This window comes from Corvus hawaiiensis, chromosome 14, assembly GCF_020740725.1.
Source record: "Corvus hawaiiensis isolate bCorHaw1 chromosome 14, bCorHaw1.pri.cur, whole genome shotgun sequence".
NCBI lineage: Eukaryota > Metazoa > Chordata > Aves > Passeriformes > Corvidae > Corvus > Corvus hawaiiensis.
The window spans coordinates 513325-529841 of record NC_063226.1 but is presented as its reverse complement, the minus strand read 5'-3'; the positions used below and the strand labels follow the sequence as shown (position 1 = coordinate 529841).

Here is a 16517-nt window from a genome sequence, read left to right as displayed (position 1 = left end):
GAGCTGCACTGTCACACTGCCCTTGTGAGCATGTCTGTAGCATGTCTGTATAAATTCCATATTATGCACTGATTAGATACAAGAGGGTTTGGTTTGGAAGTGAAAGGCATGGAAGGATTTTGATATATACATGGAAGATTTTGACATTGTAAAATATTAGTGATATTAGTGCTATTTGTTGTCAGTATAAAGTACACGGCTTCTTTACATAACTACATAAATTACTCCATTATTCATATTTTTAAAGCTAGATAAATATTTTAATCCCTGTTTACTGCCAGTAGCTTTAACTAACTGCTTTCTGTAATCCTGTTATAAATCTCACTCATAATACATTATATCTGATGTAAATTCTGAGCTTTCCACTAGTACTTTCAGTAATTTAGATTCCAGCTGCCTGCCATGTTCTGCAGGCCAGATCAGTCCTGTTGCTGGTCTTTCGAAGCCCCACTTGAAGTGACATTGTAGCCTGGGACTACACAAGGATTTCAGGCAGAAATATTGCCAAGAACAGGTAACAAGCAGCCTGCAGAGCTGACTGCACATCAACAAAACACACACAGCTCTCTGAAAGGTGTTTTTGTCAACCAGAAGTGCATAAATGAGTCTAAGAGTTGGCAGTTACCTAAAGAACTTTCTGCAGAATTTTTCAGTGGAATTTGAATGACTTCAAAAGACACTAATATACAAATATGGTATATTTACATTCTTTGAGCAAACAAATTCATTTCTTCAAGCAGCTGCGGCTCCAGCACCAGCTCAGGATAACAGCAATAGGTGGCACCTGGGGTTATTATCATAGAGTTTCACGTCCCAGGACTGTCAGGACAAGCCTGTACATCCCCCCATTACAGCACAGGAACTGAAGAGCTTCAGTGTTTTTCACAGCATGCTCAAATCATACTGAATAATGAGGATCTGCAAGGAGATAAATGTTCCAGAACTGGTTTACTCACCCTGAATGGGAGCAACTGCTCTGCAACATGCAGGATAAGACTTACACAGCTGGGAAAACCAACAGGTTCTTCCACAGGCACAGACCAGTTGAAAGGAGCAAATTTCAGAGCTCCAAACAACATCATGTCCTCAGGTCCAAAGGCCTTTTTTCCTGGGAGCAGCAATTTTCCTTAAAAGCCTCCAGCAGATACTCAGAGGGGCTGCTGTGTTTTTAGGGAGCCGTTTGTGCCCTTCCCACATGGAAGTTGAGCTGGTCCCCTCTCACTTCTGACACCTTTTCCACTCCCAAGCCCATGTTCCTGTAGGCATCTGAGACCATAAGGACCTTGGGAAAGAATGGAATTCCTTGGGCTCTTCACAAGTTACCCAGAACGTCCCACACTGCTCACGCAACGTAGTCAGCAGCTGCCTTGGCATTTCCTTCAACACACCCCTCTGTGGCAAACTCGTGACAACAGATCTTGGTTGTGAAGCCACTCTATACTCAGGACAGCATTTGTCTCAGGATCAAACTTCAGTTTGTCTCATCTGGAAGGAACAGGACTGGCAAGTCACTGACGTGGGAAATCTGCTGCAGGCTCAGGTCATGAGTTCGTGGTACCTCAGCTCTCCCGTGGAATGGCAAAGGACAGCACAAGCATCTGCTGCTTTGACTTACATAACAAGGAAAAAAGTGCATGAGCTTTCTTTGCAGGTTTTATTTGGGACTGGCTGCTGCTGTCAGTGAACAGAGAACTATTAAAGCCCTTGAAGCAAAGTGGCTGAGCATATGTAATATATTCATTATCTAATTTGTTACCCTGAGTACATTTAGACCTTCATCTTTTAGTTTGTCAAAGTAAGATGGACCCAACTCTAGAACCGGTTCTTTTGAGCCAACAGGAGTTTTCCCTGTGATGCCAGTAAGAACATTTGCACCCTAATGCTCCAGTCAGGTGTCTCAAAGGCCGCAGGTGCTGCTGGAAGGATCCCCATGGCACAGATACCCCATGGATCAGAGACTGTGAAAATGTCAAAAACCTGTAAAACTAGCACTGAACCAACAAACCATTTGCAATACCTGTCAAGAGCAGAATATCAATCTATAACATAACTGCCTCTAAAGATGAAATATTTCAGTTACATAAGAAACAGGAAAATATGAGAATTTTCTGTCACACTTTGATGCTTCACTTACCACAGTGATGAATCAAAATAATTGCCTGGTCCAGCACTTAGTATGACACTAAATGCAGTGCTGGATCTATTGATCCTTTACATGAACAGCTCTTTGAACCTCAAGTGAGTGCCTTCTTGCATCCCCTCACTTCTTGCATTTTAAATCGAAGGAGGGAAACACATTTAAATGTCATGTTCTGCCAGGGGGGCTGCTTCTTCGTGCAATTTTTGTATTCATCTTTGCCATAGCATAGTGTAAACTCAGGCCGGGTTTCTCTCATCATTTCAGCTACTGGTGGTGGTCTGGAGAATTTTTTAGTACATGAGAAAATTTTCCATGAGTCTGGATGGAAAGACTACTTAATTATTTAATGCCCCCAGCTACAGGAAGCCTTTAGAGGGTTGATAACCTCTGGCTGCTGGCAACCCAGCTCTGAATCCTCTCAACTCAGGGTTTTTCCTGTGGAAAATGTGCTCCTATAGGACCTTTTCTGTCCAGTTTCAATCAAGCCCTGGCATGCTTCTGCTCTGCTCAGTCCCAGCAGTGGTGCCCACAGACAGGCAGTGCTCCAGCCAAGCATCTTGAGTTTTGACATGATTTGGGTCCTCATCCCAAGCTCCAGTGAGTGCTGGGGTGTGATGATTCTGGTTGCACTCTTTCTGTACCATGAGGGCCTCCTGGAATTTTAAATGTTTGAGCAGAGACAGATGTCTCTGAGTGTGGATTTTTGATGTGCTGGGACCTCAACAAAAACAACAGATGAAATTAAAATGACCTCTGAAAGCTTTGATTTTCCAAGTGCAATTTTCATAGCAGTCACAGAGGGGAAAAACTGCTGTATTTGAAAATCTGATTTTGAGATAACTAAAATACTTCTCAAATAAACACAGTGAGAAATAGGCAAACTTTTGCAAACAATATTTCAGAATTCATTGGCCAGAACCAGAGAAATGTGCCTGTAACAACAAGAGGAGGGTATTGATTGCATTAACAGGGAATGATGTTGTGCAGCTGTACTGATTTCACTCTGAATATCTTATAAATGACTTACAATCCAATCAGATAATGTTCATGCTTTAATTTTTATCCAGCTCTAACTTTAAAATAGCTTTCCCTCAGAAAGAAAAGATTTCAGAAACATGGTTTGATTCACAGAAATAATAAGACAAAACTCCTGCTGGAGTTAAAAAACCCCAATGTACTAAAACCACGGGGAAATTTCCTTTGAAGGATTTGATATCAAGTCAAGTGTTGACCCTCCTGTGAACCTCCCAGATTGGAGACATCTCAGTCAGAGGTGCTGGCTTGCTCTGAACACTTGGGTGCAGCTGGGTCAGGAGGGAAGATCTGCAGATTACAGCAAAGGGAAGAGCCATCATCCAGGCTAAGTGAGAGCACATTTCTTGCAAATTGCTTCAGGAGTCAAAGGGACATCTTGCTGCTGTGTTTCCTGTTGGTCCTGACACTAAATCCTCCCAAAAATGCTATTTTTCTCTTCCTGTACATCCTCTGCCACCTCTGGTGCTGCTCTTCCTCCTCATTTCCTACCTTCAAATGCACCTTCACTCACCTGGAATCAGCCACCTGAGCAGCACCACAAGAGGTGGGTGGGTCACCTGGAGCTCCCAGGAACACGGTGGCATCTGTGCGCTCCCGAGCCATCGGTTCCAGACGGGAGGAGTCACCCGGCCCCTGCCAACACAGCTGCTTCAGAAAAACGGGGACAGCATTTAATGCCACAGACCATAAGAGAAAGAAACAAACCCAAACCTTTAGATATTTGAAGGCCAGACACAAGGGAGAAGGTGAAAGATGATGCATCTGGAAAGAAAATCATTAAGCATGAGGGATTCTCAGCAATATCCATTCTGCCCCTTGCGACACCCCGCTCCTTTCCCATTACAACAGCATAACATCAATTTCTGGGCATTACTCCATGGGATGAGAAAGCTGTGAAAGACTGTGCATCATGCAGGAAAAATATGGGGTTTTAAACACACTGTGCTAATCACATCCATCCATCGTACTTCCATCTCCTCAGTGAGGTGGCAGGAGGATGTTTAGCTCTGGGCTCCTTGCTAGAACTCTCCAGCACAGACTCATCCTCAGCCCTTCAGGTGGTCGGTAGGAACCCACCCAGAATCCCCTCTGGCAGCAGATCTCAATCACCTTAACAAGCAAGTGACCCCAGCAGCCTTCCTTAACAGCACCTGGGAAGCTGTGACCAACCCTTCCATGACTTTGGTGTGTGGCTTGGGACCTCCCAGTGCTGCCATGGGCAAGGGGAAGGATCCTGGCAGTGATAAAATATTCTTACCGTAACAGCAACCAGGATGCCCAGTTTCCACAACACCCCAGTGCTCCAGAGGCAGCAGGTTCAATAAATAACCCCTGCAAAAAATAATAATGAAAGTTCTTTCTTTTCAATGACACAACGGAAAGTGAGGAGACTTTTCAATAAAGTAACAGAGCCCTTAGGTTAACAGAGATTAACAGCAAAGAGGTTTATTAAGCGTGAATCATTTCCTCCTTATTGTCCCCAAACGCATTAGAGTGTGCTTTTCTTTTTTGTAAGCCAAATGTGTAACTGGCATTATTAGTTTCCTCCTCCTCTCTCCCTCTCATCTGGTTTTTAATTAGAGCATAGAGGGGGGAAATGCATATTTGATAGGAAGAAGAACTGGGGAGGGAGAATAATAATTCTGACTGTTTCAATTATTTCTACCCAAGATGAGCCAGATTCCTGTGAGAGCTCAGCCTCCACAGTGGGCACCAGTTCTGAGGCACGGCCAGGACTCGCTGTGCCCGGCGGAGATCCGGCCACCCCCAGGCGTGGGGCTCTGCCTCGGCTTTATTCCGGCCGTGAAGCCTCTTCCAAACCATCGGCCTCACCTGGGCACCGCGGCTCTTGGAAACTTGTCATCAGCAAAGTGCTGCTTCAGGGTGAACATCCCCTTCAAGGCAACTCCTTATTGTCAGGGAACCTTCATGTGCTGAGGGGAACCATCCTCCAGCCTCACACATCTGTGACTTGATGTGGATGGATCTGTTTGCTCATCTTAGTTGCTCTCTCCTGAACTTTTGTTTTCCTCCTTCCCAGTACCCTTTCAAGGCTGTATCTTCCCAGCCACTCTGTCATTCCCTTACTCAGCTTGGGTACAACCCGCCCTGCTGCTGGCAGGACATGCACACACCCCAGCCTCTTTCCCCAGGCTGAGCTGCACTCACTGGACCATATCACAAAACTACAGGCACAGGCCCTGGGCCAGGGGCTTTCTCTGCCTCCTTTCCACCTTTACTTTGGGAAAAATTTAAGATTAGAACTGATAAAGCTGCAATGACCTTTGAAAACCTGTTTAGTTTCCATCACTCAACAAATACTTCAGGAGGGGTTTCGTGCAGAACACGCTTAAATGCAATTATTATTCCTGAATAATATATTTCAGGTGGTGTATAGTGTTTGCAAAATGCTGTCACATGTATCTATGGAAACCATGAGATATAAATGCCATATCACCAGGGCTCCATCAGTTAATTCCATATTGTTTTGCCAATATATTTACTCCAGTAATTCAAATATTTAATTCCAGCTTGGTTTCATTCATAAACATGACTTTATTACAAAAGCATTTTTACAAAGTGGGTGTTACACCGACAATCACTTCCAACACGATCTCTTAACCAGCACGTTTTTCAGGAACTGCATTTGCAAAGGCTGTGAGGAGCAAGCAGGGAAGGGGTTTGGAGCGCTCTGATCCTCACTGTAACGCAGGAGGTGAGGGGGCTGATGCTCCCAGAACTGCACAAGGAAGTTGTGGGTGCAAAGCACTAATCCAGCTCCATCCCTGGCACAGCAGGGCCAGCCCTGCTGCCACCCCAGAGAGCAGCCAGCAGAGCCTGCAGAGACAGCACAGAGCTCCCACTGCTCCCAGCCTGCTGCATTCCGGAGCGAGGGGGTCAGAATTACACGTGACAAATGAATTTGTCTCAGCTGTGGATTCAGCATGCACACAGCCCACTAAGTCATTTCAGGGCCTGTCTCTAATTAAATGTAAGCAAATACAGATATGGATTAGAGAAATCCAGACTGCCACAAAAGATGAGAGCTTGTAGTTCCTTCCCATGTTTAAATCTCTCCCTATTTTGTAGAAGCCTGAACACTTTGTCAATCCTCTTAAATACAAGCTATACAAGTTCTGAGGCAACACACTTGCAGGAGGTAATTTATCTCAAGCACACAATTCATTTTAAATGGTATTAATATTTTTCCCCACAGAGAATGGTGCAGCTGTTCCCACCTAGCAATACCTGTGTGCTCCACACCTCACCAGGGAAGAGAGGGATGTTACCTGGAGATGTGCTGCCAGCTGTGTCCCAGACCCAGCGCTGCACTCCTTCCCTACCATTCCACATGGACAGCTAAAGCTTTGCTGGCAAAGCCCCAGGGAAACAGGCTTACACCAGGGTGATTTTAAACTGGGAGGACTTGCAAAATATCTCATTGAATTTCAGAAAAAAAGTAGCAAAGGGCTCAGGATTACAAAGAACAAGTTTGGTTACGTCAACCAGAAAATTGGAAAACTTTTCCCTTGGTTGGTCCCCTGTTACCTGCAACAGTGCCACCTCCAGCTGGGGAGCAGCAGGGACAGCTTTTCCCTATTTAGGGAGAGTCAAGCACACAGTTATAGAGTAGGAACTGTGTTGGTATCCCTATTCCCTGTTTGCAGGTGGAGAGGGAAAACGTGGCAAAGACTATGCAAACTTGCTCACTTTCCTTTCTGCCAGAGTAATGGAGACTTCTGACTGAAAAAATAATAATAAAAAGGAAAAAAACAAAGAGTACAATATTCCCTGGAAACAGTAACTTGCATCCTCTATTATATGCAAGCTCCACATGACAGACAAGCTTAACGTCAGGGCTTTAGAAAAGACCTTTTCCCCAACGCAGATGCAAAAAGCAGAGAAGCAGGATTTCTGCTAACTCCAACCAGACTTGAAAGAGTCCCCAAGTTCCTGATGGCTCTCAGGAAGTCAGAAGGAAGAGCTGGGTTTAACATTTTAGGAGCAGGACTGTGAAACCTGACTTGTGCTTTCATCACCCTCAAACACAGCTGGATCATGTATAAGCAAAGGTGTCCTTGATGTTTTGGGAGGTGGCACCAGCACAGATCTGTCAGGTACTTCAAACACAGCCAAAACATTTTGTGTGCAGAGGAGGAGCATGCAAAGAGAAAAAGCACAGACCTGATAACATCTCCTTACTCTGCTTGGTGCTGCAGGGAAGCAGGGAAAAGGGACTGGATTGTCCTGCCCTTCATCTCCATCTCCTCCATTCTCACCTTACATCCAAGATTTACTTTGGAAGAGTTTCATTTTAAAACTGAATAGCTGCCCAAATCAGAAATCTGTTACCTCCCCTAAAACCAGCTAAGGACTGAACCTGGTGGGCCTGTGGGTGGCTCACATGCTTCACTGCAACAGCATTCAGGGATGTGGCACAGCAAACACTGGGAGCACTTTGGCAAACAGAGCTGATTTGTTGCATTGCATGGGTGCAGCTAAGCCAGATGAAGGCTACACTTCAAAAGATGGTATTTTCCACCATCCCGTGTATGTTTATTGTCCCAATCCAATTTAATTTATCCTTTTGATTTGTAAATAAACAAAGCCTGCAGAATCTGTAAATTAGAGTTTGCCCAGCAATAGTCCTCGTTTTCTATAATAAAAGGCTTACAAGCATGCAAGCAAAATGTAATGCATTGGGGAAGACTACAAAACCCAGATATTACTGATGTGCAAGTGCAAAGGGAAACGTTTCTGCAGCATTTGATAGACAGAAAGTCACTCGTATCATTAAAGTCTAATGAATATGAAGGCAACTTCAGAAATGCCAGAGCATGTATGTGGTCTCGATGCATTGCTCTTTGAAGGTAGACTTGATGCTTTTCTAAACAGAATATTTTTTCCACATATTATTTGATAACCATTTGAGAACTGTGACACTAAGAGCTGAGTCTCAGCATTGAGAATTCCTCCTACCTGTGACCTTCTGATACTCTGTAGGTGATGGAAGAATACAAAAAAAAATCAGAAAACTCTCACCACCCCATCCTTTAGCCACAGACCCTCTCTTAAAACTCAATCCCTAATCCCATATATTCAACTTCTAGTCCACCCCAGTGGAGCATACATTTAAATATTGATTACTTTACTGCTCTTGTTCCAGAAGGGTCCGCTCATTATAGCACCACTATAAAATGGAGAGACATGCATTCAAGGCCCTACCCTGCAGATCTCCTGTGCGTCTGAGTTTTCCTCTCAGACACATCCCCGAGCCTCAGTTATACAGGCACAGCAGAGACTGGCTCGAGTTTCATAGAATGGTTGTTATTTGGTTTATAAGCATTTTTTTTACCCAATGTGAGCTGGAGGGGGAAGGGGGAGAAGGGGCTGCCAATGCATCTGCTGGCTGCATCCCATTGGGAAAAGCTGCATATGGCACATTCTGATTGGAATAACTTAATCACGAAATAGATTTCTTTTCTAGTTGCAGGATGGGCTGTTCAAGACAACTGGTTTTCTCTTAAGGCTCCCAAGTCTCCTTTGGAGAAACAGGGAATCACAGCCAGGAGCCTCAATCCCCAAAGCATGTAATTAGGCGCTGGGAAGGGGCTGCTCCAAGGCAGAATTGCATGCGGGCTCACAGTCGCTCTCCTGAGCATCCCAGCACAGTTTGGTTTGCAGACTGGTGCCAGCCCACTCATCCCATCTTTGAGTGCCCCCAGACCACCTGGATGGGAAAACACACTGCTCTGGGCTCATCTCATACTCAGCTGCCTCTGCACTGACAGCCTCTTTCTCCTTCATTAGCTCCTTCTTGATCAGAGTTTTCTCTTTCATGCTTTTGATTGTGCCTGTGCCACACCACTGTCCCCTCTGCAGCGCTTGCCTGCCCCTCTCCCAGCCCACAGGACGGCTCAGGCTGCACATCTGCAGCCAGGTCTGAGCCCAGCGCTCGGAGCGCAGCCTCGTCCCGCGGGACCGGGCCAGCATTCCCTGCCGAGCATCGCCACCTGCAGCCCAGCCCCGCCGAGGGCTCAGGAGCCGGGGCGTTTGATGGATGGCCCTGCTCGCTGCTTTGGCCCCTGCAGCCTCAGCCTGCGGACAGAGCGGTGATGTCCCAGCACAGACATGGTGACTCAACTGCTGAAGCTAACCCAGCCCCGCGGCGCCAGAGCCGCAGTTAAACATCTTCGCTGTAATTCACGGTGGTGATGCTGCATCTGTGTCCTGCAGCACCACAGGGGCAATGTGAGACCCCAGCTCTGAGAAACTGCATTTGAGTAGTGCTTGCACAGCAGAGTTTAAAGCTAAGTCCTGACTGTCTGTGTTCGGGTGATATTTTTACGGACTTCTGCAAAACAAAACCAGAGTGCTATTCCAAGGAAACAGGAAAGTTACCTGGCATCACATGCTGACTACATCATTTACTAAGGGATGGTAAGGAATAAAGCTCCTGTGGGCTGCTAAACCTAGTTTAGAGCTCCAGTTTTTATTTAATCACCCTGTCAAAAGGCAGAAGCACTAAGGACTGACCTCTTCTAGTGACTCTTTCCTCTGACCACCATCTCCTCCATTCGTCCAGTGAGGTCAGCCCTCTCCTGGAGTGGGTGACAGAGGCAAACTCGGTGGCTTATTGGAGCAAAGCCTCCTTCATGCACAGTTTGAGCTGATCTGGTGCACTACAAACACAGCCACGTGGCTCCCCAGCTTCTGTGTCTGTGGGAGAGGTGGCTGTGGGAGTTAACACTGCAACTATCATAACAGAAATGTTCAAAACTAGCAGATAATTTTAGCACCAGCATTAAAAAAAACCAACAGTCTATCTTTCCTCTCTAGAGGTCACATGATGAGAAAATATCATAGTTGCATGTATTAATACTCAAGACAAGTTCAAATGCAATCTGGTCTAAACTTGTATTTGAATTACTTTTGCTCACCTTGAGCTGGTTCAGAAATGGATTGGTTTGGGGATTCTTAATTGGGAGGAAAGGAGAAACTGATTTCATTAAAAGCTACAGATCTGCCTTCTATTTAAACTTTCCATGCCTTCATTTTTAAAATAACATTCCCAAAAATTACTTTTCCCTAAATAAAGTGTTGGGGTTTTTTGCTTGATATCAATCACTGTCTTGTTGTATCACTAGGACCAAAATCTAGTGTTTCATTTTTGGTTTGAGACAGTGGTCTGATATCTGGAGAAATGTTCTCTTTATGGAAAGAGCCCTCTGATAACAGGTCAGCAAAAGGCAGTTGGTACCTACCTGGCTGCACATGGAATAACACCACCACATCCCCAAGAGCACAGCAGATGACTTTCCTGGCCATCAGCAGCTCCTGGGAATTTTTCCTAAACCACATTATTGTGGCAGAGAAAAATTTTGAGAGGAAAAGTTTAAGCACCGCAATATGTGAATAAACACACTGTTGACAGAGGTACACAACACCTTGTTCTAAACCAGTGACCCTGTGGTGACAGTGCTCCACCCTGACTGCCAAACCCCTCTGCAGAGTGAGCAGCTTGTCTCAGTCACCTACACACATCATATCAACATCTCTATCATCTATGGACATCTAGCCCCTAGCAAAGACTATTTAAGATGCTAAAATTTGATCGGGGTGGGGGGGGAAGATGCAGAGCACTCAGACATCAAGGAGCAGAATTCTAAACTAAGAATTTTTCCCGGAGAGAGGAGCCTCAAGGATCCCTACAAGAAATCTCTGCTGTTGTGTTTCCTGAGGGGTTGGAAGAAGAGAGCAAGGAGCTGCAAGGCAGCCACACTCACAGGGGACACCGGTGTTCAGATGAATCCAGATCCCTGCTTTGCTTGAGGCAGTTTGGTCTGCCAGACTAAAACTGGTTATCCAAAACTACAGCCACTTCCCTGCCACTGCCTGTGAAGCCCATTTCTGTGAGCCTTACACCATTCCTCTCAGGGGACAGGGAAAGCACAGCAGGGCTGAGAGTGTGGAGCATAAAACCAGGGACCAAAACTTCAACCCCACGGATTTTAGTACTCAATACTTACAAAATGGTAAGCTCTTTTCTTTAAGAAAAAGAACTCCTAGGAGAAGGATTCCTCTACCTCTCCCATATGTTATCTTATGAAACACTACAGACATTCACACAAATTTATTTCTCTACATTAAGCTCCTCAAGACATTGCTTAAGAGGAAAAAATCCACACAAGTAAAATAGTTACACTCATACATTAAACATAATGAAACAAAATGCACGTATGAGATGCCTGTGAAATATTTATGTGCACATTTATTTCCTTGTAAATACCTTCTCCATTAAGATTCTGGCTTGATCCTTTGTATAAGATGCCATTTTCCTGTGAAGTGCAGCCACTGGAGAATGGCAAATATAATTTTTCTCTCAGTTAAGAGGATGACGATGATGCCCAATACATCAATGAAATTCCAGTCTGTGTTAGCATCACTGATGGAAAAGGAAATTGGATTCTACTGGCTAATCCATTGTTAATGATTTCACTTCATAAATACACTTAGGCTTCATTACAACTTCTTGCTATTGGAAATGGTTTAAGCTTTGGGAAAAATATTCTTGGAAGAATCAATTATCAACATGGCACCTTCTAATATTTTGACTTATTTATTTTTCACAGGTAAGAGACCTCAAACCCAGGCTTGGCTGGAGGAGATCAAACAAGTGCCATTGCCTCACCCTCCCTGCAGCAAACAGGGCAAATTTTCATAGACTTAAATCCCATCTATGGGAAAGGCTCAGTGCACTGTAATTTCACAGAACGGAAACTCTTGGTTATCTTCATTAGTCCTGAACAGTGTGAGCTTGGGCTGCACCACAGGCTCCTCATAACAATGTTTTGAAGCACAACCCTCATGCCAGGGACCTGTGCCCACAGGACACAGGTGGCAATTTGATACCAAAGTAGAGATGTTTCTAGACATGAGTTATTAATCTTCTCTGGTATTCTTCCCTGGCTCTGACTTGAAAGCCTCCATTGCTGTTCTTCCTCTCAAACATTGTCCAGGCTGATTTGTGGCAGCAGCAAGTTCTGTACATGTGCTTAGAGCTACATTTTAGACATATGTTAAATAGGAGGAGATAAATACGAGGGTGGCTGAGCAGTGAGTCAGGACCTCACCACACCTCCCACCAAACATCACACCATGATAAAGGTCCTACTCCTCCCTACTGTACTTCTCTGCTCAACAGTCTGCCAGATGTGCACAGCAGTAAAGCATCAGCTCCTCTAAGTCATAGGGGGAAGGTCCTTAGAGGGCTGATATCTCCCTGGAAGAGTTATCCACTCAGAACACAAGCCTGGGAGGAGTGTAAGCTCCTGCAGTCAACTGGAAAATACTAAATAACCAGACGAGACATTAAGGTAAACTCAGTACTAGGTGGAAAATGGAATTGCCCAGGAATATGGTTTATAAACAAATATTGACCCCTAAGGCTTTGCTCTGGTCAGAGCCTCTTGAGATTCCTTGGGGTTTGCACCAGAGCCTGGCAAGGGTAAGGCTCCATGCTGGAAGCGCTTGCGGGGAAAAGTAGGTAATATGTAGTGCAGAATTTCCCAGCACAAAATAAAGTTTCATGTTTTCTACCCAGCTCCACAGGAGATTTTTCAGTATTATGCATTAGTTGAATTTTAGAATGGTTCAAGTAAATAGCAAAGGAAATGTGTTTCAATAACACAGGTGTCCACATGAATATATGCATGAATCCTGGCACACATTTTTATTTTGCTAAGAATTGAAAAGTTACCCTCTGGCATCTCTCGTTGTTGTTTGCTGTAAATCTCAGATGAAAATGCAAACAGGAAAGGACACAAAACTCATTGGTAATCCTGAGGAAACACTGCCTCAGCCCAAAAGGCTGAGATTACCCAGGTCTGCCTGAAGTATCCTTATGCCAATAATTATGCAGCAGCTGGACAGCTCAAAATTATGGAGAGACATCCCAGATAGAGACAACTCACAGAGTCCAAGTAAATGTACTTTAATTTTTGAGTTGAATCCACATGTGCTTCCCCATCACCACCTGACTTAGCCTCTCTCTTCTTTCCCCATCACCTTGCTCATCTCCTGCCTTCTCAGCCTCTCAACCTAACAGAGAGAGCTGCAAGGTTTATAGGCCATGTCCATATGATATGTTCATTTTTGTCATATTTTGCTCTAGATAATCTCCAACCTGCTTCTTTTGACATTCCCTGCATTGTGTCTGCATTTATTAAACAGAATATGACACCAGAGAAAGGGAAAAAGATGCTGTTTTAAAAAAAAACTTAATGACTAAACTATTTCTTTGACAATTCAGAAAAAAAGAGAGTTCTAAGTTTTCCCAAAGAATATCAAATGCTTTGATTATAAAACAACATTTGTATTCCCCACGAAAACATTGATCTGATGGGAATGTCAGATGCAAAGAGAGTGCCAAATACACACAACTCTGCGGTCAGTCCAATTCAGCCCCTTGGAGATGGGGAATCCTGGATGCTAAATCACTCTGCCAGAACACTGATCCATCAGACAAATGGCTTTACTTGGTCACAATTTAGTCTTGTTTGGAAATTCACTGCTCAGCATAACTTGCAAAGCTGCCAGTGGCACAAGAAATCCTATACTGGTTTTAGCAATGGTCAAGAATCTTACCTGCACTGGAACAGAATTCTGGGATACAGTCAGGGAATTGGCTTTAACTCACAGGCATTTCCAGACACACTGATGTTTGTTCTACCTGCACTCCATGCCTGCAGTGTGCACCTCAGGGGGAGTTTCCACTGATGCCACCAGAGATCAGGTGGTAGAAAAAGAGGGTAACTTACTCAGTATCACATTCTACACCCTTCCTGAACTGCAGTGGAGATGCAGTGCAAGTAGTATGGATGATGAGACAAAAAGAAATTTGAAATGCTTTAAAGTAAACACAATTTTAACTATGAACCACTTATTTTGGCCATAAACAGCACTGAAATACCTCATTCCTTGAGGTATCAGACCACAGCTAAAATTCTCTGATGATGTATGTGCAAAATAGCCTCACTACCTGCATTTTGCTTTCTTGTCTGTTTTACAACTATTAATTCCTCTGACAGTGATACTTGCTGAGATTAATTTTCAAGCAACAAAGAGCTAATGTGCTCTCTCCTCTCCTCAGCTGGGCAACCACAGCTCCCAGGTCACAATGCCTCTTTCCTCTTCTTCAGGGAACTGTGCTATAATGAAGAAAAGTCCTTCTCTGCAAAACTACAGCAAAGGAAGCACTCAGGGAGCTTTACCAAATCAAACCAACTTCAATTTCTGCTCTTAAAAAGCTTATCTCCTACAAGGCTGCTGTTTATTAAATAACTTGCTCTGCTTGTTCCACAAGGTAGATGCTCTTTTTTAAACACTGCATTTCTTGAAGATGGAAACACCCACACCTCTTACCCACCTTAACTTCCAGTAACTTCCAGAGTTACTCAGGAAGCAGAATTATCCCAGACAGGCTTCCCATAACCGTCAAGGTCCTGATACCTCTCCAAGCTGATTACAAACTGGATTGAGCCACTGAGCTCCTGCAGCTGATGGTACAGGCAGACTGACCCCACTCACTACAGCTCTGCTGAGGGTAATGCTCCTACTTCTGCCTACATATATCCCTTATCCCATTTTGGCCTGAATGAGCTCATCAGCTTTATCAACTGCCTCTGCTAATCCAGCCCATTTTAACTGAAAAAGGACTGAAAGTTGATAACAAGTGCAGAGTGTGAGAGCTGCTGTGGGGAGAACGCTGTGAGAGGCTGAACAGGAGGAGTTAAGTAGATCTAAGTGAAAAGCTTGTGGACATGGGCAAAGTGGAGAGAACTACCCAGGACATGAACACCATGGGGCAGCACTGCTGCTGTGCAGTACCCTTCGACCAACACCAACAAAACATCCTGCCAGATTACAATGGCAAGAACTCTTTTTTTTTACTTTTTCTTTTGGTAAGTGAACTTTCTCCCCTGCAGAGGAGTGGCTCTCTATGAAAATTCTGTGTGGCCACCTCTCCCAGCACACACAGCATCAGCAACACAGTAATGACCAGCCCTTTAATCCCAGCATGGGCAAGGGCCGTGAGGGCGGCTGCAGAGGGTGTCTGTGGGAAGGAAGCCCAGAGACAATGTCAAACAGCTAAGATCTGCACAAGTAATTTAGCAGTAGTTCAAACATCTCATTAATTTAATTTATAGGGAAAAGCTGTCAGCCTTAATTTTAGTTAAACACTGAACCACAGGTGAACCTTGTGCCTGTGGAAACTGTGAAGAGAAAAGCTACGCGTTTTCTCATCCAGCACCCTGTGGCCTTATTAACCCACGCCAGGAAAGTGGGAAAAAGCCAGCACAATAACTTTCTGGGAAGCCCAGGACTTTTCTAGGCGGTAGCACATCTGCAAGCTCTGTGTTTGCAGCAGAAACATAACAGCTCTGTTTCCAGAATGTCATCGCTGAAAAAGCAAAGTGGTCGTGCCGAGGGGTGGAAGCTGCTCTCCCTGTGCTGTCTGGAGCAGCTCCTGCTGCAGATGGCACTTGCACTTTGCAGGTTTTCCAGTTCCTCCTTCATGCCTGAGATTCGTCAGTTTGTACCTGCAGCACAGGTGGGATTACAGGATCCCTGACCCTCCTGTACTGCCCTGTTGAACCCCTCTCATCTGTATGTAGTTTGATGGGCTTGGAGCAAGGGCTGAACTTTTATTTGTCCCCTTGCTAAATGAGAGACAAGGCATTGCACAAGAAGGCTCCCAGGCTGTGTTTGGCTGGGGCAAGGCTAACAAGCACATCCCAGAGACAGACACAGGTTCTCACTGGAGAGCTACCTGTGGCCTTGACTGGGAGAAATGGGGACTCGAGTACTTCTCTCTCCAACCAGCTCTTGCTCAAACTCCCAGCGGTCTGGGTACATCCCCTGAAGGCAAATTTAGTTTCCTCAAGTCTCCCACTGAAAAAGAAAGTGAACCTGACCAGGAGGGATGAACAATAAATAGACAGTAAAAAAACCACTTCTCCAGTGCCAAGCTCCTTTCCCAAGGCTGGATCAGCAAGCAAACACCCTCCAGGATAAAACCAGGAAGGATGACCCTGCCTGTGTGGGCTCTTAGCACTAAGGTGCTGCCAGTGCAGTGATTTCTGTGGCTGCCTGCACTCCCCAGTCCTTTTTGGGCAAACCAGCTGGAACATGACACCATCTGCAAACAGCCATACAGGAGCCAGGTAGGTGTTTGTGCCCCTGCAATGTGACACAAATGTATTCCTCCAAGATTTTGAGAAGGCATGGCCTTTTGTCTTGGTGTTTGTAAGCCTCTGCTTTAGAAGCAAGGAAAAATCGA

At 44.9% G+C, this 16517-nt stretch overlaps 1 long non-coding RNA gene across 1 annotated transcript; it reads right to left on the bottom strand.

Moving 5' to 3' along the window:
- Nucleotides 1-367: 367 nt before the first annotated feature.
- LOC125333260 lies at nucleotides 368-4503 on the bottom strand. The gene is made up of 3 exons (XR_007206818.1): nucleotides 4434-4503; nucleotides 3687-3820; nucleotides 368-1610 (listed from the first exon to the last, which is right to left on the bottom strand). It is a non-coding gene; the product is annotated as an uncharacterized LOC125333260 (long non-coding RNA).
- Nucleotides 4504-16517: the final 12014 nt, after the last annotated feature.